This window comes from Orycteropus afer, unplaced genomic scaffold (assembly GCF_000298275.1).
Source record: "Orycteropus afer afer isolate SDZICR_OR568_19922 unplaced genomic scaffold, OryAfe1.0 scaffold00943, whole genome shotgun sequence".
Lineage (NCBI taxonomy): Eukaryota > Metazoa > Chordata > Mammalia > Tubulidentata > Orycteropodidae > Orycteropus > Orycteropus afer.
This window is the reverse complement of record NW_006922530.1, coordinates 443,006-453,960: the sequence shown is the minus strand read 5'-3', so window position 1 is coordinate 453,960 and position 10,955 is coordinate 443,006.

Here is a 10,955-nt window from a genome sequence, read left to right as displayed (position 1 = left end):
AGCAGGTTCAACAAGACAGAAAATAACAAATGCTGGCAGGGATGTGGAGAGATTGGGACTCACATACATTGCTGGTGGGACTGTGAAGTGATACAACCACTGTGGAAAACAGTATGGCAATTCCTTCGAAAGCTGGAATTGGAGATACCATTTGACCCAGCAATCCCATTACGAGGTATATATCCTAGAAAAGTGAGAGCCAGGATAGGAACAGATATATACACACTCCTGTTCATTGCAGCACTATTCACAATAGCAAAAAGATGGAAACAACCTATATGCCCATCAGCGGAAGAGTGGATGACCAAACTATGGTACATACAGATAATGGAATGCTATGTTGTTGTTGTTGTTTGTTGTTGTTATGTGCCGTCGAGTCAGCACTAAATAATAATGTAGAGTCTGCGAAACACCACATAATATGGATGAACTTGGAGGACATTATGCTGAGTGAAATAAGTCAATCACAGAAGGACAGATATAGTATTAGTTTGTTGTTGTAGAGGGTCCAGGAAAGGTTTATATATGGAGGGAAACTTTGTTGGTTGCTAGGGGTAGGAGGGGAGGGGAGGGGAGGGGAGGGAACACTGAAAAAAAAAAATGCATTGACCCCTGTCACTTTAGTTTTATGTATTTCACTGCACATAAATTATATTTCAATAAAATGCATATGAAAAAAAAGAGTGGCTCAAGCTCTGTTCCGAGGAGGGAAGGAGAACTCCTCACTCCCCTGCTTCACAGCCTGCTGCCGTGTGATAAATGAGTTGTCTCTGCTAAACACTTGCTGCTGTGCACACACAGATAACATGTCCTCTAACTGGAGAGTGCCTAGAGCCTGGCTTTCCACCTTGTTTGTCCGAAGTCCCTCCTCCGGCCTCCCCAAACAATACTGCCTTCTGCTTCTTAAAGTATGGACACACAACCATGTCTGGATAGACACTGGTGAGCGGCCACTTGTCTGGGGAAAGAGTAATTCCGCTCCCATCTTGAGCCCCCATCCTCTGTCCTTTCATTCCTGTGTTCCTTGGACTAATGTACTCCCAGTACCTCCTCTTGTCCACACAACTTCCTCATTCCTTCGCATCTGCAATCTAGTTTTTTTTCCACGTTATCCTCTCTGAAGTCACCTATGATGTCTCACTGCACCTCAAACTTAGCATAACCCCAAACCAGTCTTCCCTGTTCTTTATTTCCTTTATAGTAGCAGCACCTGCTCCTGTTTATCAAGTTCTAAACCTTCAGAACTGGCATTGACTCCTCCCCCTCACTGTCCTTTCACATCCACTAGACACTGAGTCCTATCAGTTCACTCTTCCCAATGTCCACATGCCCATTGTCTCTTTTCCTTTTCTATACCACTACCCCAAAGGGGGACTTCGACATTTCATGGGAAGAACTGGAAAAGCTTCATAAGTGGTGTGTCTACTTCCATCTCCCTCACCCTCCCCAGTCCATCCTGCACAAGGAGCCAGAACATTCCTCCCACAGCCAACTCTGAAGCAGACCCTACTCTGCTTAAAATCCTTTAAAGTCGCAGTATTGTCCACAAAATAAAGACTACATGTTTCAGTCTGGCATTAAAGACCAGCTTCCCAATCTTCTCTTCATTACTTACCTGAAAATACTCTGTTCCAATCAAATAGTGCTAGTTGCCTTCCTGGTTTTGTCTTAAATCTTTCTAACACCAGCAGTACCAACCTTTTGGTTGTTCAGTGCTATTCCCTTATATCTCCTCCTGCAAAGAGTAAGTGCCTCCATCACAAAGCCATCGATGATGGTGGTGATGATGTTTGTGGTGACGATTGTGATGACAACAATGATGGTGGCAGTGGTGGTGGTGGTGGTGAGATGTTAGCCATTTTACAAGCATAGATTATATACTGACACTTAACATACATCATCCCATCTCCTAACTAATATTATCCGCATTTCACCAATTAGGAAACTGTAGTTTCAAGAGGCTAGGTCATATCCCTAAGGCATGTAAGCTAGTAAGTGGCAGAGTCGGGGCTCAAAACCAACGGATCTAAAGTTCATAGACTTAACCTCTAAATTCTACAGCCTCTTCCTACCTGGAAGTGGTCTCCCCTTTAAGCTATAATCATATTATTTGAACCTCTTTTATGGTAAATATCACATACCTTTTTTTTTTTTTACACTGTTTTGTTCATGCTTTTCTACTATAGTCATTCAGCAAACATTTATGGAACATACATTTCTGCCAAGCCCCTTGCTAAGAACTGGAGATACAGAGAAGAATCAAACCAAAGAGTTAGCCCTCAAGGAAGTCACAATCTAATTGAAGGTAATAGATGAGTAAATCTGAAGTTAGGATATAATACAGGGTGATAATTTTAATATCAAACCAAAAAACCAAACTCACCACCCTCAAGTTGGATCCGACTCATAGTGACCTCCCCTTGGGTTTCCGAGGCAGTATCACTGCAGAAATAGATTGCCCAATCTTCCTTCTGAGGAGTGGCTAGTGGATTTGAACCACCAGTCAAATGCCTTAGGCACTATGCCACCAGAGCTCCCAATTTTAGTATCAATATTTCTAAATGTTCTGAAAGTAGAGGTGGTATGTTTCATTCTGCTAGCATAGGAGTGGAAAGATGGAATATTATATTTTACATCCTATGGCTGTAATTTTGTCTTTTTTCATAACTGTCTTGGCATGACCATGGCATTGGTGAAAAGTAGCTGGGAAAATGAAGAGGCTTTATATGTTTATAATAGTTGTTGTTGTTGTTATGTGCCGTCAAGTCAAACCCGACTCATAGCGACCCCTCCTTGGGTTTCTGAGGCAGTATCACTACGGAAGTAGGATTGCCCAACCTTCCTTCCAAGGAGTGGCTGGTGGGCTTGAACCGCCAGCCATCTGGTTAGCAGGCAAGTGTCTTAGCCACTATGCTACCAGAGCTCCCGTTTATAATAGTAGTACATAGTTTTTAGTTTATAATGTTCACTTAACTATATGAAGACAAACATGGCATGAGGATCGGAGGAAGACTCATTAACAAGCTGTGATATGCAGATGACACGACTTTGCTTGCTGAAAGTGAGGATGACTTGAAGCACTTACTGATGAAGATTAAAGACTACAGTCTACAGTATGGATTACATCTCAACATGAAGAAAACAAAAATCCTCAAACTGGACCAATAAACAGCATCACAATAAATGGAGAAAAGATTGAAGTTGTCAAAGATTTCATATTACTTGGTTCCACAATCAACACCAATGGAAGCAGCAGTCAAGACATCAGACGACATTTTGCACTGGGCAAATCTGCTGCCAAAGACCTCTTTGGAGTGCTGAAGAGCAAAGATGTCTCTTTGAGGACTAAGGTGCACCTAACCCAAGCCATTGCATTTTTAATCACCTCATATGCATGTGAAAGCTGGACAATGAATAAGGAAGAACAAAAGTTGATGTTTTTGAGTTGTGTTATTGGTGAAGAATACTGAAGTACCATGGACTGCCAAAAGAGCTAACAAATCTGCCCTGGAAGAAGTACAGCCAGAATGCTCCTTGGAAGTGAGAATGGCCAGACTTCACCTGACCTACTTTGGTCATGTTGTCAGAAGGGACCATTCCCTGGAGAAGGATGTCATGCTTGGTAAAGTGGAGGATCAACGAAAAAGGGGAAGGCCCTCAAAGAAATGGATTGACACAGTGGCTGCAATGATGGGCTCAGATATAGCAGGGATCGGAGGCTGGCACAGGACCGGGTGGTGTTTCATTCTGTTGTACATAAGGTTGCTGTGAGTCAGAGCTGACTCGACGGCACTTAACAACAACAACACTGTTCACTTTATAATAATGTTAATTTTTTCATTTTTATTTATTTCACAGAAATAATATAATAACCAATACTTATTGAACACTTCCTTACCATATCCCGGGCACTGTTCTAAGCACCTCATATAACTCATTTGCTCTTCACGATATCCTTAAGATACACCTATCGATACCTGTCTTAGTTTTCTACTGCTGCTATAACAGAAAAACCCCAAGTGCCAGTCCATCTCGTTGAGGGTCTTCCTCTGTTTTGCTGACCCTCTACTTTACCGAGCATGATGTCCTTCTCCAGGGACTGGCCCCTCCTGATAAATGGATGAATGCTGACCAATTCTTCTCCTTGATGCTCCCGTGTCACTCAGTGTTTTGCCCATAGCATCCTTCAGTATTACAACTCAAGGCTTACGTATTTTCTTCAGTTCTTTCAGCTTGAGAAATGCTGAGCATGTTCTTCTCTTTTGGTTTTCTAACTCCAGGTCTTTTGCACATTTCGTTTTAGAACTTTATCTTCTCAAGCCACTCTTTATTCCATCATTTCTTCCATTCAGTTTAGCTACTGTATGTTCAAGAGCAAGTTTCAGAGTCTCTTCTGACATCCATTTTGGTCTTTTCTCTGCCTTTTTAATGACCTTTTGCATTCTTCATGTGTGGTGTCCTTGATGTCATCCCACAACTTCTTCAGTCCCTAGTATTCACCAAATCTATTCCTGAGATGGTCTCTAAATTCAGGTGGGATATACTCAAGGTCACACTTTGGCTCTCATGGACTTGTTTTAATTTTTTTCAGCTTCAACTTGAACTTGCATATGAACGGTTAACAGTGTGTTCTGCAATTGGCCCTTGACCTTTTTTGGGCTGATAATATTGAACTTCTGCATAGTCTCTTTCCACAGATGTAGTCAGTTTGGTTCCTGTGTATTCCATCTGGGGCAGGGTTGCAGCAGCTCAATAAGCAAAAAGCACAATAAGACAAGCTATGCCTGAACTCAACATCTCCCGGCCTCATTCCCTGGAATATGAAAGCTCACTGCCATTGAGTGGAGTCGATTCCCATGCATCGCCGCCCCATTGGGTTTCCAAGGCTATAAATCTTTACAGAAGCAGACTGCCTCATCTTCTGGGGAGCTGCTGGTGGGTTCAAACCACTGACCTTTTGGTTAGCAGATGAGTGTCTTAACTACTGCACCACCAGAGCTCCTTACCCTTGTGTACAGAATGGGCATCGTAACATACCGACTTTCAGGGCCATAATGAGAATTCACAGCTGATGACTTACAGAAAGCATCCAGCACAGTGCCTGGCACACAGCAGGCCCTAATGAACTAGTTCTTATTATGATGGTTCATAATCTCAATAAAGTGAAGTAGGGTCATCAAATAATAAAGCCAAGTATGAATTAAAGTCATTTTATAGGTAAAGAGATGGGGACCCAGAGAGAGGCCAGGGACGCACAGGCTACTGGCAGAGCTGGAATTGGAATCCAGATTCCCTGACGGTGCTACCATTTTCCCTTCACCAGTCTGACATTCCACACTCTTTTGTCTATAAGTCAACCCACCTCTTCCCTTGGCTTAATGAAACATTTTCCAAATATTCCAATTATTTACATTCCAACTTCTTGATTTTTGCCATATTCTTATAGTAACATGTTATTTACCATTTACCTAATATTTTATTTCAAATAAACTCATATTTTTACTAAAAGCACTTAAAATGCAAATTTTATGTCACCATTGCAAGTGGAAAATCAACAATATCACCTGTGACATCATAGATTTGTGGTATAACAAATTAGATTCCTTCTAAGACACATTAAATACTGAACTACTACAAGAAAATGTTTCATCTAAAACTATCTGCACTTTCACGATTGGTGTGCATGCCACTTCTTGGGAAATGCTGGCTTATATAATTAATCCATCAGTTAATTCATTTCATAGAACTTCTAGATCCCACCCAAATTATCCTAAAACCAATGTTCCCTCGCAGTGACTGGCTTGTCATTCAGAAGGGACAGAGGAAAAGACCCAACACACTGCCTGGCCTGCCACTGGCCCACTTCCTCCTATCAGCTTCTCTCTGTGGATCTGGTGGAACACTAGCTTCTCCTGTTGTGAGTTGCCATCAAGTCGATTTCAACTCATGGTGGCAACTTATATGTGCAGACCTTTCAGAAACAGATCAGGAAGCCTGTCTTCTGAGGTGCCTCTGGGTAGGTTCACAGCACTAACCTTTTGGCCGGTAGTAGATTGCTGAATGTCTTTGCCTCTTGGAGTTTTAGCTTCCCTGGCATAGAATGTGTTCTAGAACTGAACCTGATCCTTTAGCCCCATTTGTTTGGAAACTTTAACTCCCTGCTTCCAGCAGCTTCCATCCTCTAGATGTGGAGTAGAGTTGGAATATGCTAGACAAGTCCCTACCTGAAAGGGACTGCTGCTGGCAAACCGTAGCCTTCCAAATGGCTCAGCCTCAGTGCCTGCCAAAGGCCCAGTGCCCAGGACTTTGCTGTTGCATGCTGTTGAGTCGATTCCAACTCAGAAAGACCCCGTAGGACAGAGTAAAGCTGCCCCACAGGGGTGGTGCGCATCTCCAGATCTTTTCTCCCACAGATACACAGTAAATTGATTGTCTGAATTGAGGTCGAGGTGCTTGTAGCTAGAACTGCAGCCACTAGGTGGACAGAACTGGCCATGGTCCCATTCTGCCCGGTCAGCGAGTCCTGAGCTCTGGCTCCAGCACTGTCCCTGGGAGGCAGCCCGACTTACTCCCTGCTGCTCTGAGTTAGCTTTGCGGATGCTTCCATACCAAATACTTAGCTAATTGATATTCCGTCACAATCTGTTCAACAAATGGTAGGCTTTTTTGCATTCTGTTATTTTTTTGGTGTGACACTTTGGTTAGATTTTTAGCCAGGTTGGGGAGGGAAAGGAAGGAGTCCCTTCAGCAGGCAGGGGCTGCCTTGTCAGGTCTTTCTTGTCTGGCCTTCTCCAAGCTGCTGAGAGCACCTTTAACCTTTAACAGATGGAGCTCAGGATCGGATCTGGTCTGATTTCCTCAGCATGTATCCTAGGCAGGTTCAGTGTGAGGATGGTCCACCTTGTTCCCTTGATTGCTAGTCCTCTCCTCTCAATTTTAGGAATTCAGCCTTGCTTAGCCATGACCTATGTGGGAATCACATGGCAAAATCTGATGTTTCACAAAGAAGACTGAAGAAAAGCAAAGACGCATGGAAATAATTAGGCCAAAGGACTAATGGATCACATGAACCTCAGCCTCCATGATCTGAAACCAGAAGAACTAGACGGTGCCTGGCTGCCACTGCCAGCCACTCTGAAAGGGATCACAACAGCATATGCTGGGTAGAGTTGAGAAACATATGGAGCAGAACTCAACAATAAAGACAAGGCTTACTAGTCTGGTAGAGGCTATGGCCCTTAGGCACCCTTCAAGCCTGGAATTGAAGTTCTTCTTTGGCTCAACTTTCAGACATACAGTACGCAGGCCTATGAGTAAACAATAACAACAGGGAGGTACATACTCCTTAGAACAGTCAACCATAGGAGATCAAAAGGGCAGCATTTGCCCAGGGATAAAGCTCAGAAGGCAGGAATGAATTGGAAAGAAAGACAAAGGTAAAATGGTAACCACAGGGAGGAAGTGGGAAGAGTGCTGTTGCATTGTGGGGATTGGATTCAATGTCACAAAACACAATGTGTATGAACTGTTGAATGGCAAACCAATCTGCTCTGTAAACGTTCACCTAAATCACAATAAAAGGTTAAAAATATATATATGATGTTCTGGAAGAAAAAAAGGTAGCTGACTTGGCCCAATACTTCATGATGAGGGCCACATCAACATGACACCCATCTGATTCTTCTTACATTTAAGTGTCAGAATGTTCTTTGTAATCAAGAGAAATGATGATAAATCCAGATACAGTAGTCATCCCCAAAGACTGCCAGCAGCACCCAGAATTACCCATAAATCTTCTAATAAGAGCCTTGGACCTCTTGATGAAAACAAAAATAGGATACTACACATTATTATTGATAAAGCCTTTATCATTGCAACTGGAGAATGTATTTCCTTTCTCAGTTATCACTAACCAATAGGAGCAACATAATGACCAAAAACCACGAGTTGTGGGATAATATCAAGAATATCATACATGAAGAAAGTAAAAGGTCAACCAGAAGAACTAGTTGATGCCCAGCTACCACTGTCAACCACTCAGAGAGGGGTCAGTGCAGGAGAATCTGGTTAGAGTGGGAGAACAACGTGGAACAAAACTCAAAATCATAAAAAAAAAAAAAAAAAAAGACCAGGTTCGTTGGTCCTGATAGAGCCTGGGGAGACTCCCAAGACTATGGCCCCTAGTCACCCTTCAGGTCTGGAACTGAACTCACTCCTGTGGCTTCCAGCCAAACAAAGACAGGCATATAGGGTGAACATTCACATCAGGTAGATAAACTCCTAGAGTTATCGATCGTGGGAGAACGGCAATATTTGTACAGGGAAATAGGTCGGGGGGCAGGCATACATAGGAAAGAGGTAACTACAGCTTGGAAGTGGGAAGAGAGCTGTTACATGGTAGAGAATTGCAGTCAATGTCATGAAACAAAATGCTGTATGGAAAATGAATTTGCTCTGTAAACTTTCACCCAAATCACAATAAAAATTTGAAAAAAAGAAAAAAGAAACAAAACGTCATCAAAAAGTCAGGAAAGGAAGAAAAGACCAAAGTGAAGTCAGAAGAGACTCTGAAACTTGCTCTTAAACAGAGAACAGCTAAAGCAAATGGAAGAAATGACAAGATAAAAAAGCTGAACAGAAGATTTCAAAGAGAAGTTTGAGAAAACAAATTATTATAATAAAATGTGCAAAGATCTGGAATTAGAAAACAAAAAGGGAAGAACATGTTTGGCATTTCTCAAGCTGAAAGAACTGAAGAAAAATTTCAAGCCTTGAATTGCAATATTGAAAGATTCTGTGGGCAAAATATTGAATGATGCAGGAAACATCAAGAGAAAATGGAAAAAATACACAGAGTCACTGTATCAAAAAGGGTTGGTTGATGTTCAGCCATTTCAGTAGGTTGCATATGATAAAGAACCAATGATCCTGAAGGAAGAAGTGGAAGCTGCACTGAAGGAACTGGTAAGAAATAAGGCTCCAGGAATTGATGGGAGGCCCACTGAGATGTTTCAACAAACAGATAAGGCACAGGAGGCACTTACTCGTCCACGCCAAGTAATTTGGAAAACAGCTATCTGGCCAACCAAATGGAAGAGATTCATATTTGTGCCCATTCCAAAGAAAGGCACCTAACAAAATGGGGAAATTATCAAACAATATCATTAATATCACACACAAGTAAAATGTTGCTGAAGATAATTCAAAAACAGTTGCAGTAGTGTATTGACAGGCAAATTCTAAAAATGCAAGCTGGATTCAGAAGATGACTGGAACAAGGAATATCATTGCTGATGTCAGATGGCTCTTGGCTGAAAGCAAAGAATATCAGAAAGATGTTTACTTACGTTTTATTGACTATGCAAAAGCATTCAACTGTGTGGATCATAACAAATTATGGATAACATTGCAAAGAATGGGAATTCCAGAGCATTTTAATTGTGCTCATGAGGAACCTGTACATAGACCAGGAGGCTGTCAGTCGAACAGAACATGGGGAGACTGCATGGTTTAAAGTCAGGAAGGGTGTGTGTCAGGGTTGTATCCTTTCACAATACATATTCAATCTGTATGCTGAGCAAATAATCCAAGAAACTGGACTATATGAAGAATGTAGCATCAGGATTGGAGGATGACACATTAACAACCTGTACTATGCAGACAAAACAGCTTTGCTTGCTGAAAGTGAGTATGACTTGAACCATTTACTGATGATTAAAGAGTACAGTATGCAGTATTGATTACACCTCAACATAAAGAAAACAAATATCTTCACAACTGGACCAATAAGCAGCACCATGATAAAGGGAGAAAAGATTGAAGTTGTCAAAGATTTCATTTTACTTGGATCCATAATCAACACCCATGGAAGCAGCAATCAAGAAATCAGACATCATATTGCATTGGGCACATCTGCTGCAAAAGACCTCTTTAAAGTGTTGAAGAGCAAAGATGTTCCTTTGAAGACTAAGGAGCACTCAACCTCAGCCATGGTGTTTGCAATCGCCTCACATGCAGGTGAGAGCTGGACAATGAATAGAAAGACTGAAGAGTTGATGCCTTTGCCTTTGTTGTGGTGCTGGCGAAGAATGCTGCAAATACCACGGACTGCCAGGAGAACGAGCAAATCTGTCCCGGAAAAAGCACAGCCAGGATGCTCCTTGGAAGGGAGGAGGCCAGACTTCGTCTCACCTACTTTGGTCATGTTGTCAGAAAGGATCATTCCCTGGAGAAGGAGATCATGCTTGGTAAAGTGGAGGGGCAGTAAAAAAGGAGAAGGCCCTCAACAAGATGGAAGATGGACTGACCCAGTGGCTGCGACGATGGGCTCAGGCACGGCGAGATTGTGAGGATGGTGCAGGACCAGGCAGTGTTTCCTTCTGTTGTGCGTAGGGTCACTGTGAGTCAGAGCCAGCTCCAGGCACCTAACAGCAGGAGGAGCAAACACAACCCTGGAAAGTGTGTGAGGCATCGTAGAGAGCCTGGATTTTGAATCAGAAGGTTGATAACGTATTTCCACCAAGCTGCTATAAGCTTCTATCTTTACTCGGTTCAAATGAGTGTCTAATACTTCATTCCCATGCAAGGGTGTTGGGGAGAATCTAGACTGATTTTAAGCATTAACAAGAAAATGCATCGAAAGTTTTTTAAATAACCTCCATCTGTTATAGTTCTGATTATGAACCGTGGAGTCTCACTTCATAGTGTGACCACGGCCAAGTCACTTTACCTCTCTGGATATTAGTTTCCTTATCCTTATAATACCATGAGCCCAGCCTTGTCTGCCCCTCATGGTGGATAATAGCTAGAGAGGGTAACAGCAGTGGACATGTCTTGGGAACTGTAAAATATCCTGTGCACTTTAAAATATAAAAGTTATTGCTATTGTTGTTATTTGCCGTCGAGTCGGCCCCGACTCATAGCGACCCCTCCTTGGGTTTCCAAGGCAGTATCAC